Raw genomic sequence first — 17,326 nt, 5'->3', positions numbered from 1 at the left:
GAATTATTCTGCCTTCAAACATGCTTTACTAGGAGTTCAGTAGGAGCACAATGTAGTAATGCATCAATTTTATCTGGAATACTGTTGGGGGAGGGAGAGTTGCTCTCCTATTTTGAGAGTAACATCTATGCTACACATGCAGTGCCAAAGCCTTCTAATCCAACAGGCTGAATACATACTAGTTATTGAAACTCAAGAACGTGTGCACAAAAGGAATTTCATACAATTAGTCTCTGTTGTCCTCCTCAATTTATGCTCTCCGTAAAGTTCTCATTCCAATGTTGCTACATTACACACTCAGATCCATCTTTTTGCCTCCCACAATGACTTTAGTTATGTAAAAGCATTAACACAAACAGGCAAGGATGTAAAAAAAAAAAAAAAAAAGCATTTGCACAAAACACTGATCTGTCATCTAGTACAACAGGCTCATTTCATAGATTAATATAGCAAAGCAAAATCGCATGAAGCCTAGTGAAAACAGATGACACTGTTTTAGTCTCAGTACTGGAAACCCTGGTTTAGTTCCAGTATTAGAAAGCTTGTATCACAGATTTCTGCTGAAGAAAATTGTAACAGAACACAGTTATAAAAAAAATTTTCACACTAATGTAGCAGGCTATCACTCTGAATAGCATGTATAAAAATCTTACAGAAGAAAAAGATTACATTCATTCTCAAATAATAAGAAGCTTTGTACACCTCCACTTGTACATCTTTATTTGCTGAACATCTTACAGAAGTTTATAACTGAAGCTTGAAACAAAATGTGACCATAAACTTATCTGAGGAGGTCTGTGCAAAGAATTGATCCTAATTTCTGAGAACTTGTACTACATGGGGCAAAATTACCTGAAAGAATATGCCAAGGAGAAGCTTCCTACTGGCTAGGTATGGCCTACATCGTGACAAACAAAGAGCAGAGATAGCAGACTTCATCTCCATGAACGACCTTTTTTCAGCAGCGCTGTTCGCATATTCATGCAGCACAGATATTATGGCTTCGCACAGTGCCAGAACAGCAAGGCCGCAGCACAGGAGCGGGGGCAGGTCTGTCACAGACCGGGTCACTACACCTTCCTGCAGCCTGTCACTGAGGCAGCACTCCTTCCCCTCTTTCCTAGCCTGCCCAATTATTAAGTTTTGTTTTTATGTCTGCAGAAGCATTTCATAGGGACACAAAATGGAAAGACGCCAGTCTTCCCAGAGCCAATTCTGAGTAGGTCAGTCTTGGCTCAGCAGCAGACTACACAGCTCAGCAAAAGGAAACACAAGGCCTTGAACTCAGGCCCATCTTCCCTCCCGTCCTCCATACACACACCCAGGATGCAGTTTTGCTTTCATCGCTGAGGAATAGTAATTCACTGGTGGTCAATATCATCTCCACTGGAGACTATGACAGCTGCCAAGAGGCCCTAACCATAAGCAAACCAAGAACTGCTCTGATTAAAGCTATACAAACCCTGAGAGGAAGATGCCAAACTTTACCATTGATGCATATTTTTGGCCTCCTTCAAGTGTTATAGGAAGTTCCAGAATAACTATAACGGAGATGCCTTACTTGGAGCTGCCAAGCTAATACCAACCTAAGGGTCAGATAAGGCAAGGAAACAAGTGGTAACATCAACTCCCCTGGTCTGATGGCATTCTTTGGCTGGCAGCAATACTGCAGTAGTTGGGGCATCTCAGCTTCTGGCTTTGCTTCCTCAGCCTCCAGAGCCAGTTTCTTCTCAGTTAGCTTTGAAATCAGGGCAGTGATACTATTTATTAAACCAGTGATACATGAAAAAGAAAAAAAAAAAAAAACACCTGAGGATAGGGTTCCTCAGGTAACCAGTAGGAAGCAGCCTGAAGTTACAGTGTTCACTTCCCCACTACACCAATGACCTTCAGTATGGCTGGCTTTAGGCCAGGCAGGTGCCCCGACACACACTGCCAGGCAACCCATTGCCCATGTCTTCCGATTTCTTCAGAAAGTGGAAGCCACGTATGCAATTGACAGCCCTCGAGAATGCCACATTGCCTTTTGCTTGTAAAAAGGTACACCATATAAATCAGAAAAACATTACTGATATTTAAAATGATGATACATAGGTACTGATATTTTAAATGCTCTACAGAATCTCTCCATGTCACTACACAAGATACGGAGGCAACGTGTAAGGAATTGAAAGGAGAGAGAACATACCATTCAATGCATCAGGGATAACTTTCCTATTACCCAGAAAAACAGATTCTTGATGATTCTTCTTAAATAACACACAAACATGCTATTACACAACCATGGACAAAGTTCTACAAGACTGCAAGAAATTTTTAGTCATTCGATCAGCTTAACAACAAAGCTATAAGGACAGCCACAGGATATACAGGCCAAACTCTGGGTTCTTCCTGGGAGTTGAATGAAAGAAAAAAAAAAAAAAAGGACAAAAGAAAAAGGGAGGAATGTGCCACTCTTTCCAGCCCTCGTCCTTTGACAATACCTACTCTATGCTGTCTATTCCTACTATACCTACTGTCTATTAAAGATTGTCAGCATGTCAAGAACGACCTTGATGCTTTCCTCACTGTTCTTGTGTCATCATGATGACTTGTGTCATCATGACTTGGTTTTCTTGAGGAAAAAGTGTTTCAGCTGTACTTAGTGCATTTCTTGGAAAATGTGTTTTACAAACAATGAATACTTCTGAATAGCTCTGGGGAGTAAAGAGATGAATGTTGGGAAAAAAATTATGTGACTGAGCAAGGCCCATGCTCTGCAAACAGCTCTTACTGCACAACGCATTAGAACCTGAAGACCAAGGCAAGTAACAAAAACCAGTGGCTAATCTGCCTTTTCAGCATCTAGCAGAGAGCCTGAGTTCACCCTCCAAAGGTTTCCTCAGGCCCACCCGATCACTGATACTCATCATACAGGCAGAAGCACAGCAGACCCGCTCACTCTATCCCGTCTCTAGCAATCCTCTACGACTTCATTCCCCCAGACTGCAGCTCATTGCTGTGCACATGCAGGCACAGGCCTCCAGGGCAGTGTGATCTGGCCAAGGAAGGTGCAGGGCACATGGCAGATGCATCCACAAGTCTGCCCACGGACCTGCGAGTGGACAGCGCTGGCTCGGGAGACAGACCTCCTGGTGAAATCCATTTAACACATTCCCAAAGAGCTTCTGCCAATACCGTTCCTATGGCCAGTGAAGTTATCCTAGCTAAAAGCAAACATCCCTGTTAGGCTAGCTGACTTTGCTGAAAGAAGACCACGCATTTTATAGAAACGAAGATAAATTGAGCTCATTTTCTCCTACAGAAGTTGTTCCGGTGTGACTAAAGCTGATTCTGTTCCATTATATCTGCTTAGGTAGCTAACAAAATGAGACCTACTGGAGCAGAAACATATTTATGTATCTTTAAACAATGTAATGAGATTTTAAATGCTTGGTTGGGCTTTCTGGACTTTTGTCCACACATTAAATCATACAACATTTCATGGCTACCACCTCTAACTACCACAAGAACTGGCAACTTCTCTGCTGCTTTTACTTATTTGTACATTTAAAGGGAGACATTGAAGTTGTGTGTTAAGATAGACTGAAGCACTATTGTATTAAACAAGCATAATGAACAGAATTCATAACGCCTCAAACATTTTTATAGATTTGTTTCTAATATTTATAAGCATATTCAATAAATGCATGATTTACTTTTGAATATCGCTATTCTTTATATCTTCAGTGACTAAAAACTAAAGCTAAAAATACTTATACGAACCCCTGTTGCATACTTCCTCCACATTCAAACAGAAACCCCCAACCAACCAACATAAACAACTGGGATGAATGCTTCAATTTCCAACGGGCAGCAAGATGAATGCCATAAAAAGAAATTAAGACTTACTATTTTTCCACCTTCCCTCAAAACACAAGAGTCTAAACCAACCCCTGTTTGGTCAGTTGTGACTTCGTAAGTTCTGTATCTACCAAACCACATGCTGCCAGGAATAGCGCAGATCTTAAAGTAAGGAATACAAAATCATTTTGGGGTTTCGTATTTTTTTTTAAGGTCATTGAAAGAACCCCCAAAACACATTCCTGCAAGGAGAAACAGTTAAAACTGATTTTAGCTTTAAAAAGGTGCTATTTATTCTATTTATTCTGCTGGGTATACACAGAATGTTTGAACAAAAAAAGTTAGTCATAGCTCAGACAATACAGCTTACTATGACTACACCCTTCACTTATAGGAAAACCAAAAGATCGATTTCTGTTTCAACCAACTGAAACAGCAGAAGAATAAAATAACTTCTCCTTGGTTTTGTTTTCTAAAAGACACCTTTCCATCTGACATGTAAGAAAATGGTTTGGGCCGCTGAAAAATCCTGCCACTGGCCAGGCTTTGCAACAGGCACATCCCATACACCTTGTTCTGCACACACTGTGTGCGCTGAGCTCATCATCCCTCCCTGTGGCTTCTAGGGGGGGAAAAAAAAAAAGTAAAATAAAGGCAGAAGAGGGGATCTGTCAGGCTGCGTACCAGCACAAGCCACGGAGTTACAAGTTTACGTGATCACACTATCAGGTTAACAATTTGCAGTTTGCTTCACTCTTAGACTCCACAGCAGCCTCCATTTTGTCAGCTGCCTCAATTTAAATGTTTCCCAAGCCCAGCTTAGCACTTCAGGTTTCTTCGGGAGTCCTTCGGGGCTTTAAAGCATCCTCGGCCGCTGGCGGCGGTGCAAGGCAGACTGGACGCCGGTGCGTTTGCCCAGCTCAGAAACACGGCCGCGCATATCCAGCCTCATCCACACACCCCCAGCCACCCTCCCAAGGTGATTCCGGCGCACGGCGAGAAAGCCGGGGGTCTGCCCCGTATCCCTGCCTGCCCTTCCCCGCTCCCCGGGGCAGCCCCTCGCCCCTCGTCCCCTCCTCTGCGCCACGGGGCAGGTGGACGCGCCCCTGCCCACGGGGTCCCGGCCGGCCCCGATGCTGGAAAAGCCGGGCTGCGGCAGGCCGGTGCCCCCCTGTCCCCCTCAGCCCCCTCTCCTTACCATCGGCGGGGACAGGAGGTGGAGGAGGAGGAGGAGGAGGAGGAGGAGGAGGAGGAGGAGGAGGAGGAGGAGGAGGAGGAGGCCGGAGCGTGCCCGTGCGGGGCAGCGACCTGCCCGCGGCTGGCGCTCTCCTTCGGAGGTGAGGGGGCGGCGAAGAAGGGCATGTGAGAGGAGGGCAGGCGGCGGGAACCCTCCCTCACCTCCCTCCTCCCTCCTCCTCCTCCTCCTCCTCCTCCACCTCTTCCTCCTCCTCCTCCTCCTCCCGGCCCGGCCCCCCCAACCCCCCCTGCCCCGCGGGGCTGCCCCGGGCCGGGGGTCCCGGCGGCGACCCCTGCGCTCCTCCCGGCACTTACTGTCGCACCCCCTCTGTCTGCCTCGGGTCTGTCCCCGCGGCGGGGATAAAAGTTGCCACCAGCCTCTCTCTCTCCGCTGCCGCCAGAAAGCAACTTTTTGTCTCCTTCCAGCCGCTAGGAAAGCGCCTCTTTCACCTTCTTCTTCGAGTCAAAGATAACAGCAATTTAAAAGGAAAAAAAAAAAAAACGCTATTCTGGTCTTTTTAGGAGGGGGAAGCATGAAGGCTGAGGGAAGAGGAGAAGAAAAAGGAAACATTCGGAGATTTTTTTTCTCGTCTTCTCCCCCCCCTCCCCCCCCCCCCCAAGATGGCTTGAGAGAATTAAAAAGGGACAGCGGGGAGGGGGGGGCGTTGGAGATCGGGAGGGGAAGAAAGTTTGGGGTTGGTGGTGAGGTTTGGTTTGGTTTTGTTTTTTAATTTTTTTTAAGCCTCCCGTTCCTGAAAGGAACCAAACAATTCCTAATAAATGGGTAGAGCAAACAGACCCGAGGAGGAGGAGGGAGAGAGAAAAGAGTTTTGCTGGTCAGTAAACTTCAAGCTGCTGGGATGAGGTCATTGGTGTAAAAATAAAGCGATGGCGTCATTTGAAACCAATCCCAGTGAATGAACTCAGCCGGGAGGGGGGGACAGGGAGCCGGAGGGGGGGGAGACAAGCCCCGGGAGGCGGTCCGGCAGCCGCGGATTGGTACACCCGGTCCCGGGCTGGGCCGGGCCGGGGTAGCTCCGGGTTTCTTGCTGTCACCGGGCCGGCGGCTGGGGGGGGGGAGGCTGGACACGCGTCTGCTGCCCCCGGCCTCCCGGTCGAGCTGCGGGGCCGGCCCCTAGGAGGAGCCGAGGCCGCCGAGCGATTCAAACGGGCTGCCGCCACCCGCCCGGCCGGCCCGGCCCGGCCCAGCGGGCCGGCGGGGACGGGGTAGGCGCCGCGATCACCGGCACGGCTGCGGTCCCTTCCCTCACAGCCCGGGCCGGGCCCCGTGGTCGCCGGGACGGGGAGGGAGGGACGGCTTCGTCCCCCTGTGTCCCCAGCCCCAGGGGTGCCGTGGGCCTGCTCCCGCCGGGCCTGGGCCCGCGGCGGAGCTCCGTGGCAAGTTGGGGGCTATCACCCCTCGAATGACCCTGTTAGATTAAAAACAATAAGACAACAACGTGAGGAAAATAAGAGTGAAATCTAAACATTTAGACACGCAGAAACATAATTACTTTGTCTAAGGCATTTTTCATTCTGGCTAGTACCAGTTTTAACTAACATGCTGCACTTGTGCCATTCAGGGATTTGATGTGTGGTCCCCGTCTTACCTAAGTATTCTTCTGCAGATGTTCCCCCACTTGGGGGAAGGAGAAATAACCAAAATCATTGCAATCATCTGCCAGTTCTGCTGAGGGCACAAGACATCTTACATGTCAGAATTCAGACTCTGGTCAGTCTTCTCTGCTGGCCTTTGAGTCCCTGGGCCCCATACCCTTAGAAGACATCAGGAGAAACAGGATTAACCCTATGGGTCCTTACACTGTGGTGGTCATCTGTTCAAACAAAGCACCTTTGGAAAGGTGTACGCTTACCACTCACGAAAAAACATGTTGTGTGATTGGTATTTTGGGAAGCAGGCTACTCCGCAGAAATAATGCGGTGGTGGTCTCAAAACTGGTCTCTGTCAGGCACAATTGGCCAAGAACCACCTTGACAAAGAGCTTATTATTAAGAAGTTATGCATGAACTGCCTCAAGAAGAGTTCTTGCTAGCACTCATACCAAACAGCGGTGTCCTCTCCAAGAGAGTGAAAAATGCATGGAAGAGAGAGAAGTCATTCCCAAGACAGAGTCCCAGTCTCTGTAAGACACTGACCAAAGAAAGAGCAAGAGCTGTGCAGACATTGTGGTAAGGCATAGGTGTATTTACTATTTTGCACATGTGTATCTTATAGAGCTAAAGAGCAGTTTTGCTTTTTGCCTCAAGTAACCAGTGGCCCCAAAGATACTTCGTGCAGCCCCCAAAATGCCCACAGTATGGAAAGTGTGCACAGTTGGCTAGTGGTTAATGGATCTACAAGTGACCCATTTCGATGAAGGAGAGCAAAGAGCGTGCCAGAGAAACTCAAGGCCAAAGCCAATGCCCCAGCTCATTCATACCAGAGAAGTGCAAGAACAAATAGTTCCCGCATGATTATCCTCACAAATAGAAGTGGGGAGCACAAGAAAGGGATGCATGCTGAAGAAGAAAGACATTTGAATTCTCTCTTCCTTTTTATCATCTAAACCTGGTAACGTGTTATATAAGTGGTTTTGTTGTTGTTGGTTGTTGTTTTTTAAATGGGGAAACTGAAAAAGTTTCCTAATGGCAAAATTGTAAGCATAAAAAAGCTTTGTTTTGTTTTTTTGTTTTTGAACATTTTTGTGGCTTAAAAAGGATATTTACAGAAAAGTCTAGAATGGCAAGTTAAAGCTTTTCCAACACAGAATCAGGATTTCTTTTGATTTATATAATAAAAGGTGTGACTAAACCACAGATATATCATGATTAACTCCTGCAGGCTGAGGTAAGACACAAAGAGAAGTAGTCTGGAGGGCTGAAATGCGGCAGCATCTGATCTCGCTTCATTAAGATTAAAGGCCACTCTCTTTACCTCCTCTTTGCAGCAGGCTAAGCGTGCACGTGTTGACAGTTAGCGTGCCTCAGCCAGCAGGTGGTCACTCATGAAGGAGCAGTAATTCGTTTACATGTCAGTCTAACTTCAGCCTAATTTTTTTTTTCTTGAAAGTCTTTCTTACCTCCCTACCACTTGCACAGCAGGCTCCTGGAAAAGGTTTGAAATGCAGTCACAAAACAGAGATCAGGCCTTAATGTTGTAAACATTTCAAGCTGCACACCTGAACCATCTGCCTGCGAGAGGGAGTGCCTGGCTTCGCTAGTCCCTGGTTGCTGACCTTCCCTCCCCAGCTTTCTGAAGTTTTACTGAGTGTCTGGCAATTGACTTTATCTGCCTCAGAACACACTCACAGCCCCTTTCTGGCAAAGTAATGCTGAAGGAGTTAATGCTAATGTCCCTTTTCTGTGTCTGGTTATCAAGCTCAGGAGGTAAGAGGACTTGAAGTGTCAGTGTGAGGTAAAACACGGGCAAAAGACATGATAGTGACTATCCAACGGACCATACAACAGCTTTTGAACTTTGACACGCCTGCACGCCCCACATTCTGCTTCTGGCAGGAGTGACTCTAAGTGCGTCACTGTGCGCTGCCCCTATCGCTGGAGAGCCAGGGAGGAGAAATAGATGGCTACTTCTGAGAACTGGAGGTTATACACCTTGTTTATAAAGGTTTCTATTTGTTTATGGGTAAAAGCCAGCATGTCTGACTTCTTGTTCCTTTTCCATTTAATGGATTTTGTGACACTCCACTTGGTTAATCAGTTAGCAGTGATTAAACAAGGAAAAGATGACAGTCTGAATGACATCATCTTTTCTGCACAGTGGAAAGGAGTGGTTTTCCAGAGGAACCTCTTGCAAAATAAGCGAGAACTGAACTTAAAGCACAGAATTTACCGTGCTTTAAAATCCCCGTGTGGGTACTCACTTCCTCCACAGCCTGAAGTTGGGTTGCTGAAGAGGTTATTAGTCCCAGCCAGCTGCCCAGTGACTGTCACTGCTATTTTCTGCTGAAGGTTACTGCCACTCCTACCTACCTGCAAGCTATTCAGGCAGTTTGCTCCCAAAATTTGTTTTGGCCAAAGTCAACCAGAGTAGCTTAAGCAGTTTAAATAGTAGATGTCAGCTGAACTGGTTTGTTTTGGCTGAAATGGTTTCGGGGAAACCCAAGTCAGCAGATGGGAAGTGAAGTGATGACCTTTTTACAGACAGCTTCAGAGCCGTGGTGTAGTTTGGCTTAATCTACTTTCAGAGCAGACTGCTATACCAGACATAGCTGCTACAGACAGCTCTTCAAGGTATTTAAAAATAGAAGGGTTGCTGAGATACCTACATTGAAACATTCGTAGCATTTTTAGATACCACTAGCTTTGCTGGCATAGAGAATAGGGTACGGCAGTTGGAGCAGTGCGGGTTTGTCAGAGAGCAGCAATGAGGACATGAGAATTAGGAGAATGGAAACCAGTAGGAATAGAAGATGGAAGACAGTGAGGAAAAGAGCAGCAGAGAAGAGTTTGCACTTGGAGATCAGCAAACTGATCAGATGGAGATCACAGAGCTCAGCGTAAAGGAGAGAAATTTGAGTAGTGTGAAAAATGCAAGCATCAGAGACAGAGGGTGCAGAGTAGCAATGCTTAGGGGAAAACTGAGTTGAGGACAACTTATATCTCCTCATTCTTCCTTTCCATGTGTGCATCAGACCTGGGGCAGCTCTATTCCTCCAGGAAATGCTTAAGTAAGAATAGAATAGCCTCACTACTCTGTTGCTGTTGGTAGTTTTCATTCTTCTACTTCCCCATAGCTTCTCCAGGACTGTCAGATTCACAGCAGCTCAAAGAAGCTGGAGGTAGTATGCAAGAGGAGAGTCTCAATGGAGACATGTTTTTGAGCTGGTAGGTATGTAGGACAAGACAGTGATAATTCTTGCTCTCTGTGGGACAGTGGAGGAAATACTGGGGGATTTAGAGCAGTGGAAGAGAAAGGGAGAATTACAGGAACCAGAACAACAGAAAGAACAGTAAAAAACAGTTTTTAGTATCAGCTGTCTGCTTCCGTATATTTTCTTACTTAATAGATCTTATATCCACTACTGAATAAGAATTTACATGATCCCTATCTTTATAATGTTTCTGAATACCCTTTGTTATTTGGAGGCTTTTTGTGGAACAGAGGAGTATCAGGATACCATTTTATGGATATACAAATGAGTTACTGAGATAAAATTCCTCATTCATGGTAGTATAGCAAGCCAGTAGCATATTGGAAAACTGAACCAAGTTGTCTTAAATTCCAAATCCAACCATTAACTCATCCTTTTCCCTCTCCTCTCTTACACTGTTCAAAGGAAGAGTAACTTTTTTACTTACATGAGCAGGCACATTTAGTAAAATTAAGCACTTGCACAAAAATTTGTTGGCTTGGTTTGCAATTAGAGATGAAAAAAAGCTATAAGCAAGATAGACAGTAGAAGACAGTGGGAATAGACAAAAGAAGAAATAAAAATAGTAATTTATGGTTCTATAGACAGGCTTTGTAAAGCTTAGGGAATTTTGATTGATCCTACTCATCTTAGGCAGAAGAAAGGCAGCTATCTTGATGTTAATCCACTTCTGTGATTACTTCTATGTGAAACAGCAAGATTAAGTTTTGAAAAGGCATTTGAAATCGGAGATCATAATAAATATTATTTACAGAAAAAGAGCATAACATGTTGTCATTCATCACGAAAAGGAATAATGAAGTACTGTCCTCAAGAAACAGCAAGTTCAGACAAATCTACAGCTACTGAGAAACCCAACTAGTAACATTTCTCACTTTTCTGTGTATTTAAAGAGAAAATAATTAAATTTAAGAAAAAGGGTACATAAAAATCACATTCCAAAAATCGAGGTAATAGTCACAATAAATGCTCCCTCCCACTTTGTTTCTGTTAACTTTTACTCACTGCCAGTAACTTGTCTGTAGGCTAGTGTATTGGTATCGGAATCAATTTGCAAAGGACTGTAAGCACAGATGGTGTAAATCATCATTGCTCAACTAGCACTTAACTTCCTATGCCAATTTATACTATCTGAAGAGTAGCTTAGTATGTTCATGTTTTGTTTGTGGCCAATGATGAATCAGAACTAAAATGTATTTGTGTTTATTATGAGGGCAACACAAAATGTATGACATCTCTGACTATTCATATCCTTCTTTTTAACTACTTGAATACTTTAAATTATATGACAGTATAGTAAATTACCAACCTTAAATAAATTTTAGACTTTTTTTTTTTCCTTAGAATGAAATATTTATTAGCAGCACCAAGGATCCAATAGAAAAGGATAGCAACCATAAAATGTTTTAATGTTGTGATACATGAAATGTAATCTTGGTCAATATAAAAACATAGAATGCATAGTTACTGTCTTGATAGCATACTGAAGTAAGCTCACAATCAGAAAATTTATTTCAAAGTTTGAATGTAGAAAGTTAATGAATAAAATGTGGTATTAAATACCAGTTTTGCATATTTTTATTTTCAAGACTTACACAGGAGAGGAATTTTTCTGACAGTTTTAGAGTTTTCACTATTTCTCCTAATCCATTTTGTTGTCTCTGTCTACCTTTAACAACTTCTGAGACTAACTGATATCCTAAACCTTGTGGATTTGATACACCACTGTTTATGTTATTTTTGTTTACCAGCTGCATTTTATGTGTTGCAGTAATATTCAAATGAAACTATTTTGTTATTCAGTTGGCTGTGAAAGATGGATTTGTCTTCTGTGGAATCATTAAAATGTACTTAATAGATAAAAAGAGCCTCATATCAAAAAAAAAAAAAAAAAAAAAAAAAAAAAGGAAAAGGCAGACAAAACCATAAAGGAAATGAAAACAAAGCAAACAAACAAAAAACGTCTTGAGTTTTTAAAGGGAAAAGAAAAATGAGTTAATTACTGCTTGTTGTTAGTGTGGGAAAGAAAGGCATGAGCACCACAATGACCTTCATTTACAAGCTTTCATTCATATAAACTTTTAAGTGGCTAACACCCAGAACATCAATATTTTGGCCTCACTGTAAAAACATTCATAGAAAAAAAAGGAAATTAAAAAAAAAGACTATTAACTCTGACAAGTTTCTTGTTTTGTCAAATGAACTGGTTAGAAAATCGTCACTCTGGTACTATCCCAATTGTCAACAACAGCCAGCAGGGTTTGTCAAGAAGGACAGGTGAAAATATCAGGTTACATGGAAAAGAAGCATGTGAAAATTTCAGAGCGTGTCATTTAATATTTTTTTTAGGATGCAAGGTTAGAATATGCCTATTTTAGTGGCAATCTGAGTTCAAAAATCTAAGGTGGAGGTGAGGTGAAGGACTGCTTGTTTATTTTTACACTGCCCTCTTGACAGCTCTTCAAATGGACAGGAACTCATTGGCTTCGGTGCGTTAGGTATGGGTTCAGCTCTTTTAGCTCCGAGGGGGGTTGACAATCTTGCAAGAACATTTCTGCTTCAGTGCAGTTTGCCACTTGTTCTTGTAGCTGGGGGAAGAATCATAATAAATATGTTTAAACCATTAGCTTATGTTAAGCCTATGTAAAGAAGGGGAGAAAAATCAGTGAGACTAAAGCACAGGGCTGCAAATCAAACATTCTGTTTTCTGCGTTTAGGTCTGCCACAGACTTCTCATGACTTACTCAAAGTTGCACCCACTTACTTCAGATACAGATTCGGCTTGTTGACTCTCCAGTCATTAAAAAAAAAATTGCTTCAAGCCACGGATCAAACAATGATGACTTCCAGAAACATATGCTGAAGAATGTGCATCTTCCTGATCATTTAAAACCTAAATGGGATATTATGAAATCAAATGGGGCAGAAGGTTTTTTAAGAGGGGGAATTTCAAGTACAATGCATGGCTTTGCAGGACATTATTTATTGGCAACTGTGTAAGCTTCGAAGAACTCCTTAGATAGAAACATAGAAGGATAGATTCTTCCGTGACCCAGTCAGCGGACACATTTATGGGAAAATTGTAAATGCAATTTGACTTCCAGAATATAAAAGGAAAAAGACATCCCTGTTAGAAGGGCCTGTCTAATTACTAAGTTGCAGAAATTACACGTTTATTCATCTGTTATTTTGTACTAGGAGTTACAATTAACTGATGTCAGCTACAGTTTAAGAAAAATGATTATTACAACAGATGATTCATTTTAAATACCTTTTTACTTTATAGCTCCGGCAGGAGGTCAGGATGCAGTTGCACAAACACTGTAAGCTGGCTGCCAGTGAAAGAAGAGGTTCTGCCCCACTACTGCCTCATCCTTTTGCTGGGGCAAGCAGTTGCTCACCTCTATACTGAATTAGATTGGAGACCCAATCCACGCCAAAACCTTCCCCAAAAAACAAACAAAACTCAGCTTTAACCCAGCTTAGTCCCCCATTTGGTTTACAGCATGTGAATGAGAAAAGGCCTGAACCACTGCACAAGAGAGCGCAACATGGGAACAAGAGCAAATAGCAATTGGTAAAGAGAGAGTGAAACAGTTTGTGCCAGTCCCTATTTACATGGGTGTGCAAAGCTTGAGAAGATGCAGGCAGGTGACTTGGTTGAGCCCATCCAGCAGGCTGGTGATGCCAAAGGGAGGTGCTCCAGTTCACAGTTTCCTACCCTCTGCTTCTGACTGTGAGCTCTTGCCACTTTCCATGTTGTGCACCTGGCATTGTCACACTGCAAAATGGGTCGATTCAGTTTGCTAATCCAGCAGAACTAGAGTGAGTTGCCCTTTGTGACAGTTGTTAGGTAGACATTAGGGCCTGACAATATTAGAAAAGAGCTGCTCTTCACAATGAGGGTGGTCAAACACTGGAACTGGTGCCCAGAGAGGCTGTGCCTTCTCCATCCATGAAGAAAGTCAGTATTTGGATGGAACCAATCTAAGTTTAGAGTTGAATTTAACTTTCAAGTTGCCTCTGCTGTATACAGGGAATTAGACCAGTGGCCTCTAGAGGTCTTTTCAAACCTAAATTGTTGTATGGTATGGATGTGGCAGTCATGATTCCTGTGTCTTGTATCCTTATTTTACACTGAGAAGTCTCCTTGTGCATCAATATCCCTGGCTGAAAATTTATCTGTCAAACATTAAGTTAGTCCTGTAATTGTTATGAAATTTCAGTGTATACATTTCTATGTATAAATTTCTATGAGCAAAACTATTTCAGGAGGAAGTTCGGTTGGACGGTGTATGTCATTACTTAAAAAATATATGTTGCAGGGTTGATCTCATTATTGCTAAACAAAAAAGTATAAAGCCAGGTTATTAAATATGAATTTCTACTGTAGAAATTGTAGAAGTAACATGTACCCAGGTGAAGTTTACAAACAAGCTTAAATCCATGTTGAAGAGAGACTGTACAATAATAATATGATAATACGAAATGAATTTTAATTGATCTAGATAATTTCAGTGAACGTTAAAAACATACACAGATTCCCTCTCTACTTTGTCTCTCTGTGGCAGGCCTGCAATGCAGCATAGTTTCTGGATTTTATTGGACCAATAAAAGTTGTTGTGCTTAGTAATTTAACTTTTTAATGGTAGCAAATTACATTTACATACATTTAGAGGTCCTTTCACAATGGTAGGGGTGTGAAAAAAATGGATCTGGAATAAAATGAGTCAAGGCTGTGTGTATGTAATTGAAGGAATGAAGGTATTAAATTCTTAAGAAAGAACAACAAATGCATATGAAAATACATCTTTAAAAAAAAGATCCTTATTCTTAATAACACCCCTCCCTTTCCATAGCTGTCCATAAAATGACAGTATAGCTGCATATGGTATATTTGATTTAAAAGTTCCTCAGCACTTCTGGTGTGGTGCAGAGGCAATGGTGCACCACCATTCTCCTGTTTCTTCCCATAGCTGTGCAGCCAGATTATATACTTTATAAGCCAAATATGTAGAGAGACAAAGCAACAAAGTCATCTATGTCTTTTACAAAATATTACAATGCCAAGGAGCTTTATATATATATATATTTTAAATTATCACTGTTCTATGTAGGTTGTCAGCACTATGTATTCAGGGACATCTATCTTTCCTAAATTTGAGGGAAAGCCAGTACAATGCTATCTATCCTGATCAATAAGGCATATATCCTGTATTCATTGTTTCAAGCAGGTATGCTCAAGTGGTTTGAGAGTCTAGTCTTTCAAACTCACTTTTAAATAGGTAAGTACTTTGTATGACTTCAGTGCCTTTTGGTGGGAACCTGGCCACAGACCCCACGTTTAGGTTCAGGGAGGAGTGGGAGCAGGAATGCAGTAGCGCTGCAAAGTGTCTGGCACTCAGGGATTTGGACCTGAGATGTGCTGACCAGATCATGCATGTGTTAATCCACAGTGTGCACCAAACAGATGTGTTACAGATAAATTTGCCTCATGGTGCTTGCCTGCACAGATTGTTTATGAGAATCTGTACCACCCAGGCAGTGACACTTGTCTGGAGCTACAAGTTCCTTGAGAGATATTTTCTATATTGTACAATGAGTGAGTTGTACTAGGTCTGTACACAGTGGCACTTTTCTAAGATTCGTGGATCCCCTGTGGCACATGCATTAAAAGTAGTACTGTTCTGCCAAAATTGATGCAAGAAAATCAGGACATGAGATAGACTAGACCTCTGGTGTGAATCACAAATTTCAGTTTCATTCTTTGAATTGCAATGCAGGACACCAGTCACCAACTTAGCTGGTAAATCAATCATTATTTCTTGAAACTAGGAATTCAAAAATCATTTGTTTTATTTGTACTTCATTTTTGAAATACTGAAATACTGAGTCTGGTTGCTATTTTATAGCAGCTAAAGATCTCATTCTTTAGAAGTGTATGTGCACTGCCTCAGAGCTTCTATACTCAATTGAAAATTATGCCCAAGCAGGAGTCAAATGCTGAAAGCAGAAAGTAGACAATTCAAGCTTGACGGTATTCTACATCTGTGAATCTCTTTTGTGCCTGTCCGAAGCATATGTGGAAGAGCAGTGAGCTTGTATGAGATTCTGTCCCTATATCTCCACTGACAGCAGAGATGATAAGAATCAGGCTTGCTCTTTCAGTATGTCTATCTGCAAATAGCTACAGTGTGGTACAAACAGACATAATAATCCAGTTTATTTTGGACGATTGATTAATGGGAACATTATTCATATACTCAGTGCATGACATTTCCTATTACTTGTTCATATCATTTGAGAGTTAAAGGATATAAATACTTAGGAATTTGCCACCAGTTGGGTCGCCACCTGTCTGCTGAACACATTAAAGGGGGAAAAGGGTGAGTTGTATTCCGTTTAAGAATGCTGTAACTATCTAAGGGACTCTGAATAATGTTTCTGACAGTGTCAGGGGAAAATTTTCCATAGCAGTCTCAACACAGATTCAGCAATAGGGCCTTTTCTCCTTGACACAGATAGACATTTAAAGAAGGTTAAAAAAGATGGAGGTGGAAGGAAGGGAATGATTTCACTGAAGCAAGTTTACAGTGCTCTGGGGCTGACTCTTCTTTCAGGAAGACAAGTTACTAGACAGCTAAAGACTATATATATGCAAGCAAAGTGAACAATTAGTAAACAGCTGTTGAACTCTGTAGATTCATCGCTTCCTTGGTTAATGTTTATACCTGACATTGTAGCAGTTGGTTAATAAATAGCTCATTTGCGTGAAGAAATGGAGATGGTAAAAACAACAAAAAATCTATAACAAAACATACATGCAACTGCCCCACCTGCATTTCTTTTTTGGAAAATACCTGTTAAGCTGATGGCAGAGCTATTCTCTAGCATGACATTACTCGATACTGTGAAGTGACCACTGATGAGTCTATTCACAGCATCTATAATTAGCTCCTTACCTAAAAGTTTCAGTAATTTTGAGTTGCAGATTTATAAAAATACTTTAAATCAGCCCCTGGAGCCACCTTTGAAGCTAAGCAGACTAACACCTAACATGAGCACCACCACTACATCCATATGTCAGGTTTTCTCCTGCAGCTTAGTTTGGGCCTTAAAATCATGGAAAATGCATGTAGAGAAGTAAAACGTGTCCCATTTGGAAACAGATGTCTGCAGATCTCAAGGGATCCTGATGAGGATATATATATAATAATTGTAAGCTCCAGACTATCTCTTGCTATAGGTTCATTGCCCTCGATTTACCTCGCAGCATCATTTAGCTCTTTTCCAGAGATATCTATCCCACAGTAGACAGGAACAAGTACTGATTCTTCATTGAGTTTCACCCAGCT

General features: G+C 42.4%; 1 protein-coding gene across 6 annotated transcripts in view; it reads right to left on the bottom strand.

Annotated features, from left to right (window-relative positions):
* DUSP16 (dual specificity phosphatase 16) overlaps nt 1–6,038 on the bottom strand; it is a 76,318-nt gene extending 70,280 nt beyond the window's left edge. For 3 of the 6 annotated variants that reach the window (XM_040545028.1, XM_040545024.1, XM_040545026.1), the window contains exon 1: nt 5,395–6,038. The gene's annotated coding sequence lies outside the window, so the exon portion shown is untranslated. Of the gene's footprint in view, nt 1–5,041; nt 5,061–5,394 lie in introns of those variants that run through there. The other 3 variants (XM_040545030.1, XM_040545029.1, XM_040545025.1) reach the window with 2 other exon arrangements.
* Nucleotides 6,039–17,326: the final 11,288 nt, after the last annotated feature.

The sequence above is a fragment of the Cygnus olor genome, chromosome 1 (assembly GCF_009769625.2).
Source record: "Cygnus olor isolate bCygOlo1 chromosome 1, bCygOlo1.pri.v2, whole genome shotgun sequence".
Lineage (NCBI taxonomy): Eukaryota > Metazoa > Chordata > Aves > Anseriformes > Anatidae > Cygnus > Cygnus olor.
Note: the sequence above shows the minus strand (reverse complement) of the source record. Positions and strands in the feature narration are given on the sequence as shown.